The following is a 17116-nucleotide window of genomic DNA, read 5'->3' on the forward strand; positions in this document are numbered from 1 at the left end:
TGCTTAGGTGCTGTTTTGTGTATGGCTTACATTACTGGGTACTTGTATTTAGTAGGGGTGGGAATCACCAGAGGCCTCACGATACGAAATCATCACGATACTTATGTCACGATACGATATTATTGCGATTTTAAACATATTGCAATATTCTGCGATATATTGCAATTTATTACCTTTTTCCAACTTCAAATGATGTCCCCAAAAAGGAAACTTTGTCACCATCTGTTTTTATCTAAAAAGATACATTTCTCTGTTTGTTCATCTCACTTCAGTTTTAGTGCTGCAAAATGGGATTGTCAAGCAGGCCAACACACGTAATAATAGATCGATACTTGGCGTCTGTCGATACAGTATTGCCACTGAAAATATCGCGATACTATGCTGTAAGGATTTTTTTCCCCCACCCCTAGTATTTAGTCGATTTAAGTACATGGAATTCTCCCCCCCCCACCCCCCACCCCCCTGAGGAAAAAAACAACAACCCATCCATGGTGTAGTAGAATAATCCAACTAACTCCAATACTTGCCATGCTGCTTGCAAACGTGGCACACTTTCTAGGCCTGCTGTGTTTCCTATCCTAAATCAAATGAAACCCCACTGCTTTTGTAGTAAATCTTGTAGTACCAAGCTGTAAATTAGCCACTCGGCCCTGCGCAGGGAGAACAGCCTTTTATAGAATCATTTCATTTTCTCGTGACTTTGTCCTTGTCTTTTTTTCTCTCTTGCACAAATCAGCACAGTATGAGGGGAGGAGTAACACGAGAATGGAGGAAAGAGTGACAGCAATAAAAGACTTTTAGGGTAGAAATGGGTTTCACATTTTCATTTTTTAAAGTGAGTCATACTATAGCTCATTAGACAAATGATATCGAGTGTTATTTCTTTTTTCTCTTTCTTGGAGGTGAAACGGAGAGCAGTAAAGTAACACGGAGGTGTCTCATGGCCAAATGGATGTGTGGGTTGGAAGACTTTTCCGGGAATCAGGTTCTGTGATTCAATGTGGGAATGTTGAATACCTTTTTATTGCTCTTCTAGAAAAATAATTTAGCTGCTTAATAGCTTTTGATGCATTTTGGTGTACTTTTTCTTGCTTTTCTCTTTTGCCTACAAATCTGACTAACTCTGACTTCACCTTTCCTGGAATGTCACAGACCACACCACCATTTCTGTCACTCTTCCCTCTTTTCAGCTTTCATACTGGGAGGGATTCCCACACCTGACCTCACATGGCTTCATTTTAGGCACTTTAGTGTGCTCTTTCCTTCGTTCCTTGGCCTTAGTTCCCCTTAGCTCTTGGCACAATGGTCTCTTTGCCTGTCCAGGAAGAAATGGAAGAGCTTCATCAGCAGTTTAGAATACATTATTCAGTACTATAACCAGGCTGATAAGAAGCTCAGATATGGGTCATTTTAGAAGAAAAACACTCACCCAAACCTGAGTTATTAGTCAAATCACCATGTAGTTACGTAGTGTCATTATTTCCCACTGACATAATTCCACGATCCCTTAAAGATCAGATGATAACTGAGAGAAGCAAACAAGAGTGAACTTGAAATCGGAGATGAGTAAATACATTTGGGTTAAACAGAGAGAGAGACTGTTAGAGTTTTGAAACTTTGACAGAGTTGGCAAATTCTATGTTTTTCCTCAGGCAGAACGCAATCATTTTCAGGGAAATCGCTGATGCCTTCTAACTGCATTTGTTGTGTGTGCTGGAATCACTCCACACACATGTTGCCACCACAGATATCATTAATACATATTTTCATTGGGCAATCAAAAACATGCGGCTGTATGTAATCAAACACACGTGAGTTTAATTCACCAGCGTGGGGTAAAATCCACTTATCCCTCTCAGGCCTTGTGGGACATGTTCAGTGTACTATGAATTGTGTGGCTCTGGGCTCAATGACTGTTTAAGCAACTGCAGCTCTGCTTGAGTGATAGTCAACACATGCAATGTGCCGTAAGTTGTTACAAGCCACAAATTTTGATTGCATTTTATTATTTTGTCAGTTGAAGCCGAATCCGACCGGCTTTGTGGCCAGCAAAGCTAACAAACATGAGTGCAGGAGCAGCTGCGTGGGTGAAAAGGCCAGTTTGGAGTCTGTGGTGAACATAGACTATGAGGGATGCAAACATTGCTGTAATTGGTTTAGTGTGGACGGTAGTTTTGGTCAAAATAAATTATAAAATTTGTGATAGGGGAAAAACACCCCATGCCATGTTTTATGGTGTTGGGAATACTGCATTTCAACTTTTTAAAGGTACCTTGTTGAGTTTTTAGTCACTAGAGGTGTTACGGAGCAATGTTGCAAAGCTGGTTCACGGATATGGGCACGTGCAATAGTATTTATACAGTATGCACGCACAAGAGCATGCAAGGACAAGATATACATTCTTGCCAACAGTTTCACTCTATTACACTGACAGTTGACAGTTGGCAGCAGCCACAAACATTGTAATCATAGACTGTAAAAATCATGGACGTAGCATCCGTGACAACACCAATTGGTTTGTGGACTGCAGTTTTGAAGCCTTGGGTTTGGCGCCATCTTGTTTTTTTGCAACCGGAGATGACGATTTTTGACAAGAGGGTGGAGCTGGGGAGGATGACGCGGCCAAGCCAGTGGTAGTTATGGTGGCAATAGCGCTAAGTTAAATGCTAAAGAGGGAAAGTTGCCGATTTTCAATCCTTCTGAAGCGAGTCATCCAGCAGAGATTTAGCATTCGGGGATGGGAGGAAAACGTGCTCTGGTTTATTGGCATTTCTTTAAACCAATCACAATCGTCATGGGTGGTGCTAAGCACCGGAGAAAAGCTGCGGTGCCGCTGCAAAATAGGCTCGGAAGGAACTTGTTTTGGTGGAACATGGGTATGTTTAAAAGTTGTTTTTGTCGTGCAATAGAAAACTCAGATGGGATTTGGATTTACCCTGCAGAGATCTGAGAAAAGGTTAACCATAGTCCTCAGAAATCCAGCGGAGTTTAAAATGCTAAACCCAAGGCAACGGATATCTGGCCTAAATGAGTGAAATCCGGTGGATTTTCAGGCGGCAACGGAGCAATCCCGGAAGTGGAATGTCAAGGATATAGACTATTTTTCCATAGACTTCTATAGAATCACACTTCTTTTTAGGGCCAGTGGACTCGCCCCCTACTGTAAATTAGATAGAAGGTTTAAGGCACTTCCTCATTGGCTTCAATTTTCAAGCCCAGAAACTTTGTCCATTAATTTTACATTCTGTGGTTGTAATATGGCAAAAAAGACAAGAAGGGGGCTAGCCAAGGTAAACATGGATGTAGACAATGCATTAAAATGTTGCCCAATAGGCTTTGCAAATAGTTTTATAAGGAAGGCCTCAATGATACGGTGTGTATGCGTTTTGGTGATCAACACTGAATGTAAACATAACTTTAGTTGGTAACTAAAGAAAATTCATAGGATACTTTATTTTTTTTTGTTTCTGGTGTGAGTGACATTAATATCTCTCCCATCTCTTGTGCATTTTTAAATCATGAAGTGCTGGCAAATACTGGACAATGTCATATAGACTGACCAGACTAGCTGAGATCCTTCCCAGAAACAAATTCCTAGCCAAGTGGTAATGTATCAAACCCAACATCTGGATGTCTCACAACACCAAAATAAGCATCCTTCTAAGCAAACACCTTACATCACACCTCACTGTGAGCAGGCCTCATTTATTTGTATGGGGAAAGCCCCATCAAGATCGAGCAGCAAGGCCCGCAGCCATCTGCCTATGATTACAGCTTGGGAAGAACATTACAACAATGGCCACTTGGGCACAGCAAAAAAGCTCGGCAGAGCCCAGCAATGATCGCACACAACAATTACTGTGGAACCAAATCCCCCAAGTCGGCTGTTTGTCGGAGTGAAACCCAGAGATTTGGCAAGCCGGTGGTTGTGAGGCATCCAACATGCAATTGAAGCCAACCAGCACACTCCCGATCAGATCAGCGCCATGTGTGGTGTCACACTGGGCCCGAATCAACACCGTCTATATACATATATTATTTATATTTGTTGTGTGACAAAGGGGATGACACACTTTGCATCACCCAATGTTATTTTTTCCATTATTTGAATAGCTTTCCAAAATTGAACAGGTTTAGAAAAACCTTTTGACCACACTTTCAGTACGGCTCTGATGTCAATTCCAGGTGGTCAGCATAACATGCTAACACACTAGCATGTTACCATGCTAACTTAGCTTAGGCTAAGTACATGGATTTTTATGTATGTTATTACAGATTACAATAGTTGTTAAATTTAAGGATGTATAATGTAGGACACATTTCAGTATTTATGCACAAAAATCTGTATTTTGCCCAACACTGCTACTCTTTTAGTGCAAATGTTTAGCATAGCATATCTCAAGTCTCAGAATAAGGGTGTGGTTTCAGTTTGCTGGGAAATCATGTGTTGTTTTCTCGAAATAAAATGAGGCTTGGACTAAAGATAGTTGTTTAGAATGTGTCTCAACTATTGAATTGTCAAAATAAGAGCAAACAAAGTCAACAATAGTTATCTTTAACTTACATGTAAGCAGCTTCTCAACTTCAAGGATTCACTCCTACTTGATTTATTTGAAACCTTAATGGCTGATAATAGTCATCTTATTAGTTTAAAGGCAATTGCGAATGAATATCTAAGTAAAGCCAGAAGGGAAATCCTGTTTGATTCTTTTGATGTCATAAATTAAAAAAACTCTACATCACGCAGCTGATGACAGGCTCTGTGAGATAAGGCAGAGATTTCAGTTTTGATTTTAACAACACCATTTAATGAGAGTGCCTGAGAATGTGAATGTGGAAGCCACCCTGGTAGAAGAGACCTGAAGGCAAATAAACCTAACATGGTGTTCACTACTCTCTTAGGTTTCAGAACAAAACGTAATTAAATCTTTATTCTTTTTTATTAAGATGATACATTCACCTCTGCCAGATTCAGTTTAATTGTGAGGCTGTAGGGCATCAAAGGGACAGAATGTCGAGGTGCATGCATGGTTCATGTGTGGGAGTGTTTTTTATGTTTTGTGTGTAATAAGCTGGTGTTCCTTTCAGCATCGATGAACAGAAGCTACTCACTCAGTAACAGATAGCCTAAAATCATCACTGGATACATTCCAATAGCCCATTAAAACGGACTTGTGTAAGAGTGACTTGGCATGCAACACAACTTATTTCAACGGGTAGACGTGATTAAATGCCCTGATGCTTTGGTATGTCTGTAAGCACACACACACACACACACACACACACACACACACACACACACACACACACCCCTATATAGCAAAAGAGGGACTTCCCCGCAAATCCTGGAAGCACAGCGTTCTCATACTTAAAATAAATGTGCACGCATCATGCTGTCATGGGAATAAACAGAAACCCTATCAGTCAAAGTCCTACATGTATGTCAAGATAAAATATAGCCAGAAACATGAATACTGTAATGGCTTTCCATATTTTAACTGCCAGCATGTAAACGGCTTCTTCAGTGTAATAGCTCACCCTAGAAGGGTTTTGCCAAGCAGGTCTAGTCTGGAATTTATTTAATGAGCGCTGTAGGAGATACGACTTAGGCAATATTTTGACACCTGTTTCAATATGTGATTTCACCCTCAATGGGAATATAAAATTAAATGACTGATCATCTACAGATTATTACTACAGTTTTTATGAGACTCCAACCACCCCGGTAATGGCAAGTACATCTGTGGCTAATTGCAGATGACCATATGATCACTTTCTAGTTTCACTTTTTTAGACTGGAAAGCGCAGACTCAAAGGGCCCTATTTTAACGATCTAAGCGCACGGCGTGAAGCGCCTAGTGCAAGTGCGTTTAGGTCGTGTACGAATCCACTCTTGCTAGTTTAACGGGGTAAAAAAGGGTCCACTAAGTACAACCCTTTTGCATGGTTCAAAAGGGTTGTACTTAGTGTCTTAATTAATAATAGGCGTGTTTTGGGCGTAACATGCAATACACCAATCAGAGTGTCACCTCCCATTCCCTTTAAAAGCCAGGCGCATTTGTACCTTGGCGCATTGCTATTATGATGGCGGATTTGCTAAGCAGGAAGGAGAGATTTTCAGGAGAAGAAACTGATCTGCTTGTGCGTGAAGTGAAAGCATGCAAGCAGATCATATTATAATACTATTTCACATTGAAATATTTTTTATTTTTTAATCTTTTGCATCTTTGTGTTGCTGCGCGTCCCTATGTGTGTGTAACAAGCATAGTGTGTGCGCGCTGTGCACGAGCCTAGGCGCATTTTACTAATGCGCTGTTAAAATAACAATGAAATGCTGCGTTATTCATTAAACTAATTAATATTATTAAACTACGCGGGTGCTGGACGGGAAACTGACAACTGCAGGGTGCAAGATAGGGCCCAAACTCTCTTCAAAAAGATGCTATGACTTAGCTCGGCAGCTTGCTAACATGCAACACTACGTGTCAATAAATAAAATGTTGTTTCCCACTCTTAAGACCAGTAGTTCCCAACTAGTTTAGCTTCAGGATCCAAATTTTTCCCTTAGACCAACACATTCTCATTACCAAATTGTGAAATACTGATGCTTGGTCAGGACCCCTTGGCGTCACTTTTTAAAGTTCTGGGTACCCCTTTGGCGTAATTTATCAACGTACTTGGCCAGGACCCCTTGGCGTCACTTTTTGACGGACCCCTTGGAGTGCAGCGTAAAACCACTTGGTTAGGAAAAAATCATGGATTGGGTTAAAAAAATTACGTTTACAGGTAACTGGCACGCGGGACAACTATAGGACAGGAACCCCGGTCTCCTGGGTGAAAGTCCTGTGTTGTTTGACCCATCCACCACCCCAACCTGCCTCCTTACGCGGATTTGTGGTCTTTCATACTACTCGCTACCGTTGTCGCTCTCAATACTACTTCATCTTACAGCGCCATGGCTGTGCTGCTGCTGCCCCATACATAACATACAGATGCTAAAGGGTACCTTGTACGTCAGTATCTGATGCTGAGAGCCACTGACCAAGCATCAGTATTTAACAAGTTGCGAGTAAAACGAGTTGGGAGTTAACGTAAGTTAACGGTTTGCTTAGTCCTAACAACTGTGCTACCATTGAATGAATTTCTCAAAATGAAATCTAAAATAATTAAGTACAACTTCTTAAAGCTTATTAAAAAAGGAAGGTAGTACAAAATGTAAACCCTAACATGGTGTTTCATTTGTACCTCTGTTCTTAGGAAGTGCCCTGTAAGATGCCCTATAGGCTACATGCTGCAAAACCTTTCTGTGCGCTGGTGGTCCCTGACCGTCAGACAGTCTGAGTCCACCACTGCTTCACTCCAACATAGTTTGTTCCCTACGTTTTTAGGTCTATTGTCAGTTGAATACTGTATATTTGTGTCATCCTTGTTGTCAGTCTTCTTCTCAGTTTCTGAGACAAGCAGCAAGGGGAGGCTTACACGATTAAAAGAGCCGGCACTGCTAATGGTACTTATTATAATTATTATTAACTTCCTGAAACTTGTTACAATCAAGTTTATTTGTTTTAGTTTGTTTTTTGTTTTTAAGTTGACCCAAAAGCTTACTCAGAACTGTCCCCCTTTGGACTGCTGCCCAACATTGCTTTAGACAGATTTTCTTGCCATGTAGAAAATTGGGATGAGAGCCAATATTCACCAAGCATTCAGATCCTTTACTTAAGTAAAGGTAGCATTACAACAGAAAATTACTCAGTTAAATGTAAAAGTGCTGCATTCAAAATCTTACTCCAGTGAAAGTACAGAAGTATTATCAGCAAAATGTACTGGATAATTGCAGTGTGTTTTGTAAGTTAAGTACAAAAGGTTTTGCAGTGTTTAATGTAGATACGGTATCAAATGATCAATGTATACTGTATATACATACAGGATATATCTTAGTATAATGTCTGTTTGAGCACTATAGAATATGTGTATGTGATCTATCTTGTACTCTAAAATGTCATTTTTTCCCCTTCCCACTGCTGGTTGTCTATAGGGATAGTTTTACATTGTTGGACATTTCCCTAATTCTTGTGAAATGCTCCTCGTCAGAGAAGCTGTGGGTACCTACCTGAGCCGTACTCTCACTGACACACACCTTGGCAGTGCAGAACAAGAGTCCATTCTCTTTCACTGCAGACCATGAAGTAAATACATGAGCGCTGTAACAGATAGGCTTCAGATGATGAATTGCTGCAAGTTCATTGGTTAGACTCTGACTTCAAGTCTGAGTGAGTGACATTTCCAAAGAGCTAAGCTTTTCAACTTGTCCTGGGATTCGCAATAGCCACCCACAAATGCCACTTGAAACCCAAGCTGACAAGTTCTATCAAACAATGAGTCAGGCATACAAACACATAATCCTCCTGACCCTACTCGTGTATCCCTGAATTGAAACATTTTGCTATGGATGTTTCCAGGTCTTGTTGTATTGTAATTGTCAACTACCACAGTCATACTACAAGGTTTCTCCTAAAAGCTTTATTGAAGCTTTGAGAAATGTCTGTCCTTTTAACAAAATGTTAGAGTATTACAATGCTAGTCAAAATGTAATCTTAAAGCTATGGTGCGTAGTATCTGTCGCCTGCATGAGAAATTCTAAGTAATGACTACAAAACTTCCCACTCACCCCTCCTCCACACAGTTGCTAGTAGCCAAGGAGGACACGGAGGATCAAAAAAACATGATGGACTCTTCAGAAGAGGTCATTATCTTCACTCGAGTTTCTGAATAAATGAAATCAAAGCACTTATTAAAGCTGTAGGGCATCTACAGTTGCCTCTTGATTTGGAATGCTTATACTATATGCTATACATATACAGGGCCCACACTCACCAAATGGCCCATTAAAGGAGCCCATTATATCACACCCTAATTTCCTTTTTTTTCTTAAAGAAATACATTTCTCTAGCTCTTGTTTCTAAAATGTAGCACTTGAAGCAGTTTTGTCCATTTGATTAATTGTATGTACTCGCGTGATTTCCGCAACTTTTAAATGGTATCTTCATGGTTGAATGCACTTATTGTAAGTCCAGGCCGTCCTCACCCAGAAAACAACCGTATAGTTTGATTGTGCCAGCAGTTCTTCACGACCAATAATTAAGTTTGTTGTTAGGCGGTGACCTCTTGTGGCTGTAGTAGGCTAATTATCGCGTGAGCAAATGAGGATGTGATCTGACAAAATCTGCCTAAAGTCTCATTTATGGTTCTGCGGAGGCTCCACGCAGAGCTCTCGTCGTAGCCTACTTAAGTGGCCAGGAGTTTATACTTGTGCGTTGGTGTGTGCGTCGATCTCTTTAAGAGAATAGCAAGGCCAGTGCGTGTGTGTGTGTGCATGAGGAGTGTGTGGTAGAGTGACTGAGAGAGTGACAGTGATTAACTTCGGAGTGAGTTCCGACTAGAGTCATAGTGGGAGAAACAAAGTGTCTCCCCTGTGCTTTCTGACCATGGTGGGAAATCTGTAGCAGGAAAAGTTAACCCTCTCCTTGATTTCATGTTGTTTATGGAGAAGGAGAACCCGGAAATGAGTCGGGGGAAATGCGACGCTACCAAGCCCACGGCCAAGCGGACCAATCACAGTTGTTGCGGTCTACGTCGCCACAACGCGTAGTTATATTTTTTGAAAGGTGCACGGCAGGCTACGGCGAAGGGTCCGGCGTGGGGTCGGTATGTTCATGTACCGTATGTACCCACGGCATCGATTTAACGCAGAAGCATAGAATGGCCTTAAGGAGGAGGCAGGTTCGTGCGGTGGTTGTGTCAAACAAACTCAGGACTTTCACTTAGGAGACCGGGGTTTGCGTCCTTTGTGATACCATACATCAACTGTCACTTTTTGAAATTAAGTGATTTTTATGGACCTTCCGTGACACAATAAGGTCTGTGACGTCATGTTATCCTTTTCCTTATTTTAGTAGTTTCACGTGACTCATTTTATGCCAATCCCTGTTGAATTTCCTAACCGTAAGTATTTTTGTTAATAAAAACTTAACTAGTTCCATTTTACAACGCTAACTACGTGTTTAAAACTGCGCCTATTAAATTAAATAAAATGGTCACATGATTAAAATGTCCATCCTGGTCATGTGTTACAGTCACCATGCAGCAGTAAATCGAACAGTCATACATGTCATTTTGTGAGTCATTAGCAATTATAAAAGTGATAAAAGTGCCAGCTAGCTATTTGAAGACATCGACCTGGTCTTTAAGAAGTTATCAGTATTTTCTGATATTTTATATCAATCAATTAATCAAGAAAACAATCTGCAGATTAACAATAATAACAATAGTTTCAGCCCAATTTGTTTTCCTGATGTGTGAAATATTGATTTCTGTTTCAACAGTCTGACTTGTGTCAAATGTACAGATACAGTTTAGCTGATGGTGTAATTGGTGTTTTTTTTGTGATTCACATACCAAGTGAAGATAGCCTGAATGCCAAAGTGTACCTCAGCATTGTTGTTGACCAGGTGCTTTCCCTCATGGCCACACTCTACACTTTCAGGGTCATGTCTCATGTCACTCAAGATGTTTTCAGGAACTTAGATGGACTCGTGCAAAAGATGGTTTGCAGCTTGAATGTGTTGGATGGATGGAGCAACCACCAGCTTGTTGAATCCATGCATATTTCAGGCTTTTCTGAAGGCAAAATGAGTGAATGAATTCTGGACAATCCTTATTTTTGCAGTGTTCTTTTTTCCCCAGACATGAACTGCTTTTCCTTAAAACAGGTTTGAAAGAATGAGCAGGGAGGCATGTGCAGATGGATGTGAGTATACTAACCTAATAGTATACTCACATTCACATTTGGCTCCAGTTGGTAAATGTTAAAAAAAAAATGGACCAAAGAAAGCAGGCAATTAAACCGTGGAACTGCTCTCGTGGCCTTGGCTGCACATCTTTGCAGGATCTCACATAGAACATTAGTGAAACTAAATCCCAATTGTAAGGAAGCCCAGTCCGTGTTTGTGCGTACATGAACTGTATTTCTGTGCATGCGTACGTGTTCAGACAGCTCCGATCCAAAGTGCCATAGTTCATGTCAGCAAAGTGGCTAGTAATGAACATTTTCAGTAAGAATTACCCACGCTGTGTACTTCTCTACTTTTTGTGTCCACGTCACAATCATTAAATTAATTATTTAATGCAATTTAGTCAATTAAAATTGTGCAGCTTGTCACTATATAAACCTGCTTCCAGTCTACTTATCACCCAGTAGACAAATATTTCACATGTCCTCTGAGTGCAGTCTAACTCAGACTGACAGATATTCCACCTCTTGTAGACTATGACTTCATTGCAGAATGAATAATAAATAGGTAAGATGGAGACACAGACACACTAGTGCAAAAAGATGGTGGTAGTGAAAAGTGGGGTTCGTTAACATTTATTAGCTTTACTTTTTACTGGTTATTACACTGACTATGAATTATGAGTATATATCTTTTCTCCAAGGAACCCATGTGGCACTAAAATTGTAAATCTTTGATTGAAAAACATTTTAATAAATAACCACAAAGAACAAATACAAAGCCAAGATATAATCACCGTGAAATACAGTTGCTAAATCATGAAATGAAATCCTTTACATGACACAGGTGCATTTATTACAACACATCCTCATAGCTTAAAGACTCCCAAAATTAAACATACAACCGTTATATTTACGTAGTAAACGGTGTGAAAACAAACTAGTTTAGTTTAGGCAACAACAATACTTAGAGTTAGTAAAACATCAGGCATCCCATTCTTCAACCAGCAGTCCTGACCTCAACCCCATTGAACACTTGTGGGATCAGCTTGGGCGTGCTGTTCGTGCCAGAGTGACCAACACAACCACGTTGGCTGACTTGCGACAAATGCTGGTTGAAGAATGGGATGCCATCCCACAGCAGTGTGTGACCAGGCTGGTGACCAGCATGAGGAGGAGGTGCCAGGCTGTTGTGGCTGTGTATGGTTCATCCACACGCTACTGAGGCTCCTGTTTGTGAAATGAATAAATTGTTAAATTGCCAATATGTCTTGTTTCTTCAAACTTCAATCATCCAATCCACCAAACACCAAACGAGTCAATGTCAGAATAAGCTGTTTGGCATTGGCAGAGAAGATTTGGCAAATTTTTCATGGACGCAACCCACATACTCAGCGCTGCTGCTCATCCCACAAATGCATGTTCCTTACAAATGGGGCACCATTTGAAAGGGAACTAAACAGGCTTTCCAACGGTATAAGATTTATTGCCAAAAAGCATTGTTACCACAGAGAAATAATCTACCATACACAAATTTCCTTACTTTTTGTGCTAAGTTTATGTATCATGCACTTTGAAAGACACTCATTTACAGTTATTTTACAGTGATACCAGCATTCAAATTAGCATGAAGAAACAAAGAACACTTCTCTTGGCCCAGCTAGTGTACACACTGCTACTTTCAACTGAGACAGAACCTTGAGGGAGGAGGTCTGGAGCACACAATTATACTTAAAGCTATAGCACCTGCTAATGTTTCGACATAAAGCATGAGTTAACTATTTTACTCTGATGAAGTCATGCTTTATGTCAAAACATGAATTAGTGCTCTTATTAAAAGCCCTAACTATAACCGTTTATTCCAGACCTCATGCTCTGTACCTCAGTTTGCAGTTAATACATCTACTCACCTTCATGAAATAGCAAGGTAATACATAATTTTGCAGTATTCCTGTATTTACAGTATATACATATGTTTAAAAGAATAGAAAATAAAGGAATAGAAAAAAACAATGTATTTTCAGAATAATCTAAAAAAGGATTTTTCCCTTATTTCAGTGAAAACTGTCTTTACACGCCCAAATGTCACGATCATCAATCCCCGGCACGTCCCTGGGTTCAAATAACACAAGCCTAGCTTTTGTGCGTCACAACAGGAAGATTCTGGAAAGGAGAACCAAAGTAGGTATGTGCAAAGAGAAGAATGGCACTATTGTGTGTGGCTGGTTGCAGAGTGCAGATTCTTGTTAACCTTTGGAATCTGGCACAGTATCAGGCTGGCAGGAACACAAGGGTTGGCACCTGCCTTTGATATGCCTGGACAAGGAGGAACGTGGACAACCTTGTGTCTCATGCACTTGTCTACAAACACACACCTACACACACAATCAGTTTTGTAATATTCACTGTAAACTGAGAGAAGTATGTTTATTATTCCGAGGCAATGTAAAATTCTTTTTCTACTATAGAGACCAAGAAAATGTTTGTAAGATGTATGCTAGCAGCATTTTTTTTTTAAATGTCCAAGATATCAAACAAATGTAGACAGTTCATTAAAAACCACAAGTACCTCATCAACAATTCTGTGCTATTATGTCAATGTTGACGTCAGCCACCACCCAGTGCGTGCATCTCTACATTATTTTAAATATTGAGTTTGTGCAGAGCCATTTTCAGTGGCACTCCATTATGACCGAAGTTTTGTATCCTGTGATATATATTTTTCTAGTCTGGAGTAAGATTTCATGGTCTACTGAGTTAAAAGCAGTACCAGAGCCCCGGGATGTTTTGTCATTGACTGACCTGAGACAACCCTCCACAGTTATAATTGGTTACCAACCTAAAAATGGGACAGATTCTTAACACCATGGTTGCTCTGTTGTACTTTTGATGCTTTTGCCTTGATATTGTGCCAGTTCCCCTTATACAACTTCCTTTGGCTCTAAACCAAACTCTCTCAAAGTGGCCTTAAATGGCCCCTGGCAGAGTGAAGTACACTGCAGGTGTTCCCGCTGGTTGTGACCATGTCCTCACCCCCTTCTGCTCCTAGATGGGCTCTTACCAAAGGATTCACACACCCAGGGGGTCTCCATCAGAATGGTTGCACTTGGGCCAGGAATTGGACTCGGGGAGGGAGTGCTTTATTCTGAGGCCATTGTGACCATCATCTGGTAACAATGACACAGCAGAACCAATAGACATCAGTTGGAACTTAAACACAGCTGCCGCTACAAGCCCACAATGACACAGCATGGCACTTCTGAAGTGACTTGATGTTACTCACACAGAGGCTTTTTCTGAAAAAACTTGGATATGTACTGCAAGTAATACGTAGATGTACCTTAATATTTACTTGTTTGCGAAATGAATGGCCAAAGTTCAGTTTTTAGGGTACGCTGTTTTACTTCTCATGCCTTAAAGATAATTTTGTACAAACTATATCTTCTATGTATTGATTAAAGAAATTATTTTATTGTCAAAATTTGGATCTCTGAAGCATGGCATTACCGTGAGTTGGGGGAACTATACAGAATCTGTACATCTTGATATATATGTGAAGTTTATCAGTTCCCTCGTTAGCTGAGTAACCATCTAATTGATTAAGAAACTAAACAGGACTTAAAAACAGGATCTCCACTAATGTTTGCTCTAATCATTTTAATAGATGATTACTTTTTATAACACCAATATATATGCAAATGATGCAACAGGTGATGCTTCTCTTGACTTGACAGGTTTCAAGCATAGTTTCATAGAAAATCAAAACACATCGAACATTGAAATATCCTCATACCTAAACAACAGAAAAGGTTGACTTCCAATGGCTCCCAAAACGACATGTGACCGTTCTACTCACTGCAACATGGTGGCAGTTTTAGGACAGTCTTAGATCATAGAAATAACATGTATGCATTTTGAATGGGCGTAGTTCCTCTTTAATAAAACAGTTAAGAGCCTTGAAACCATGGTAAAATTCACAATTATTTAGAGAAATGTTCATCATCTTGAAAGCCAAAGTATGTGTTAATGTTTTAGGAATGTCCAAAAGTATGAGAGGACATATCACAAGAAAAACACAAGGTTAAATAACTAAATTAAGGATGGCTGAATTCCATTTAGTTGCTTCGGTTTTAGGGTCCTGGTATTGTATTTTAGAATTGTGTAGTATCACACAAAAATAAGGCTAAACTGATGTTAAATGATGTGATATCGTCATTCATATGAGATGTACTGTGCCACATTACAAAGGGTTTAAAAATCACTCTGTCCTGAGTGGAAATAAACAACACAAAATGTGTTGCAGTTTGTTTGTATGCTGTTAACTAGGATTTAGTTTTGCACCATGAGTGCAATGAGTTTTCTTTAGAATAGTAGAAGTGAATGTTTGGACATCTGTGGTTGTTTCACAGATCTGGACACAGCTATCAACACTCACACATGGAAGCTGCAAAGTAGTACCAATGTCTTGTAGAACAGCTCCAGTGGAGCAGCTGGTATTTGTAATCTTATTTCAGGTGACCTGTGCCCCATCCAATGAAATGTCCCATCCCATAAAGAAACATGGCATTCTCATGTCATGGATAGAAGCTCACTTAGATAATACACTATAGTGTACTGCTACAGCATGCTGTTGAGTTTCGTCATTAGGACCTTCACCTTTTCTTAACACCTAGATCCCACCAGGGGTGACTGTGCTGTGTTCTGGTAGTGACGCGGTCGCCACCAGCAATCACGGCCACTTGAGACAATGCTTGTGATTCCACCAGCCGCGACGCAGAGCGTCATAGAAGCGTCCCAGAAGTTTCTCTCCGCTCTGCTCTGAGCCATGGGGCGTTCAACAGGGGATGGAAGGGCTAGATCATACGCTCAATTTTCAAAATAAACACCATGTGAAGACTCCCGATCATATATCACATCACTAAACTATTTTAACAACTAAAACAAAGCCACAATTAAACTATGTAGACTACTTACTTGTATGGTAAAAGCACAAATATCAAAGAAAAATGACCAAAACTATGAAATTTGTGAGTCTGGCGGGCAAAACGCTCCCCTTCTGAGACCATTGTGGGTATAATGCATGGCAGACAACGGAAACAAAATCACGCGGCACATCAGCGTCTGGTGGAACTCCGGATGAAAAACAGAAAAATGATGACGATCAATGGGCACACTTGGGTTCAGCATGTGCCTGCCAGTCAGCCCATCACTGCATGTCAAAAACAAACATTCTGTAAAGATACAATTTTAAGAGCAGTAATGACAGTGTGTTAGTTTGTAACTGGAGAGCTCTGTCTATTTGTGCGTGAAAGCATGGGTAGCGCACACACGTGTGTAGCATATTAAAACTTGAATACAAAATGTCTTTTAGCTTCCAAGACTTGTTTGGCATGCCAAGTGACAGTTGGCAAAGTCCTCATTCTGCAAAAGTCCATGTACCTTTGTGACGTAAAATAGAAGCCCCCACCACCAACACCCACTCAACCACAAACCAGCTCAGTGATGGGCTGACTGGCAGGCACACGCTGGACCCAAGTGTGCCCATTGATTGTCATAATTTTTCTGTTTTTCATCCAGTTTTCTCTGTGTCTCCCACGTAAAGCAATACAATACACACTAGAGGGGACGCACTGATGGATCAGTGTTGTTTTTAGTTTTACAGAATTACAGACATGCATAAGATGAATTTACATTATGGAATGGCTGTAATAGACAATTGATTGATGAAGTATTCAGCATGGTCAGCATTTGTCTTTCATATTATATAAGATATTCATGTAGATGAGTCAGAAAAGAGTTCTCCTGACTCAATATTTCCATACAAAACTGGCTGTGTACGCTCTAGTATTCACATCATTGCAGTTCGGACCTCTTGTGTGTTCTGTTCTGTTCAAGCTGATCACTATAAACGATTAAAGCTACAGTGCGCAACTATTTTATATTAATGAACCTCCGTTCCATTCAAGCCATTGGCAAATGAGTTGATACAAAGCTAATTAAGACCAGTTTAATAATCAGCTCCACAAAACTCTCTGTATTTCTCAGTATGGCTATGTTTACAAAATGGTGTAGTCCGGCGACTTTCGTACGCACAAGCTTGAGTGGTGCGTAACCGCTGAGAAAGAACAACAGCAGCAATTAGCTTTGGAGACTAAGAAGACATAAAAGTAACAAGATAATAACCTCTTCTGAAGAGTCCATCGTTTGTTTTTAATCCTCTGTGTCCTCCTTGATTTGACGGAATAAATGCTACTAGCAACTGTGTGGAGGAGGGCTGGGGGCGGTGCCCGATCACCGAAGGCTTGTGTCATGGGGTGAAAATTAGCA

The 17116-nt window shown here is 40.4% G+C and overlaps 1 long non-coding RNA gene across 1 annotated transcript; it reads right to left on the bottom strand.

The window, feature by feature from the left end:
* Nucleotides 1-3233: 3233 nt before the first annotated feature.
* Nucleotides 3234-16869, bottom strand: LOC116047606. Its single transcript, XR_004104420.1, has 4 exons — nucleotides 16700-16869; nucleotides 8941-8944; nucleotides 4337-4342; nucleotides 3234-3244 (listed from the first exon to the last, which is right to left on the bottom strand). It is a non-coding gene; the product is annotated as an uncharacterized LOC116047606 (long non-coding RNA).
* Between the last annotated feature and the right edge of the window lie 247 nt (nucleotides 16870-17116).

This window comes from Sander lucioperca, chromosome 8 (genome assembly GCF_008315115.2).
Source record: "Sander lucioperca isolate FBNREF2018 chromosome 8, SLUC_FBN_1.2, whole genome shotgun sequence".
Classification (NCBI taxonomy): domain Eukaryota; kingdom Metazoa; phylum Chordata; class Actinopteri; order Perciformes; family Percidae; genus Sander; species Sander lucioperca.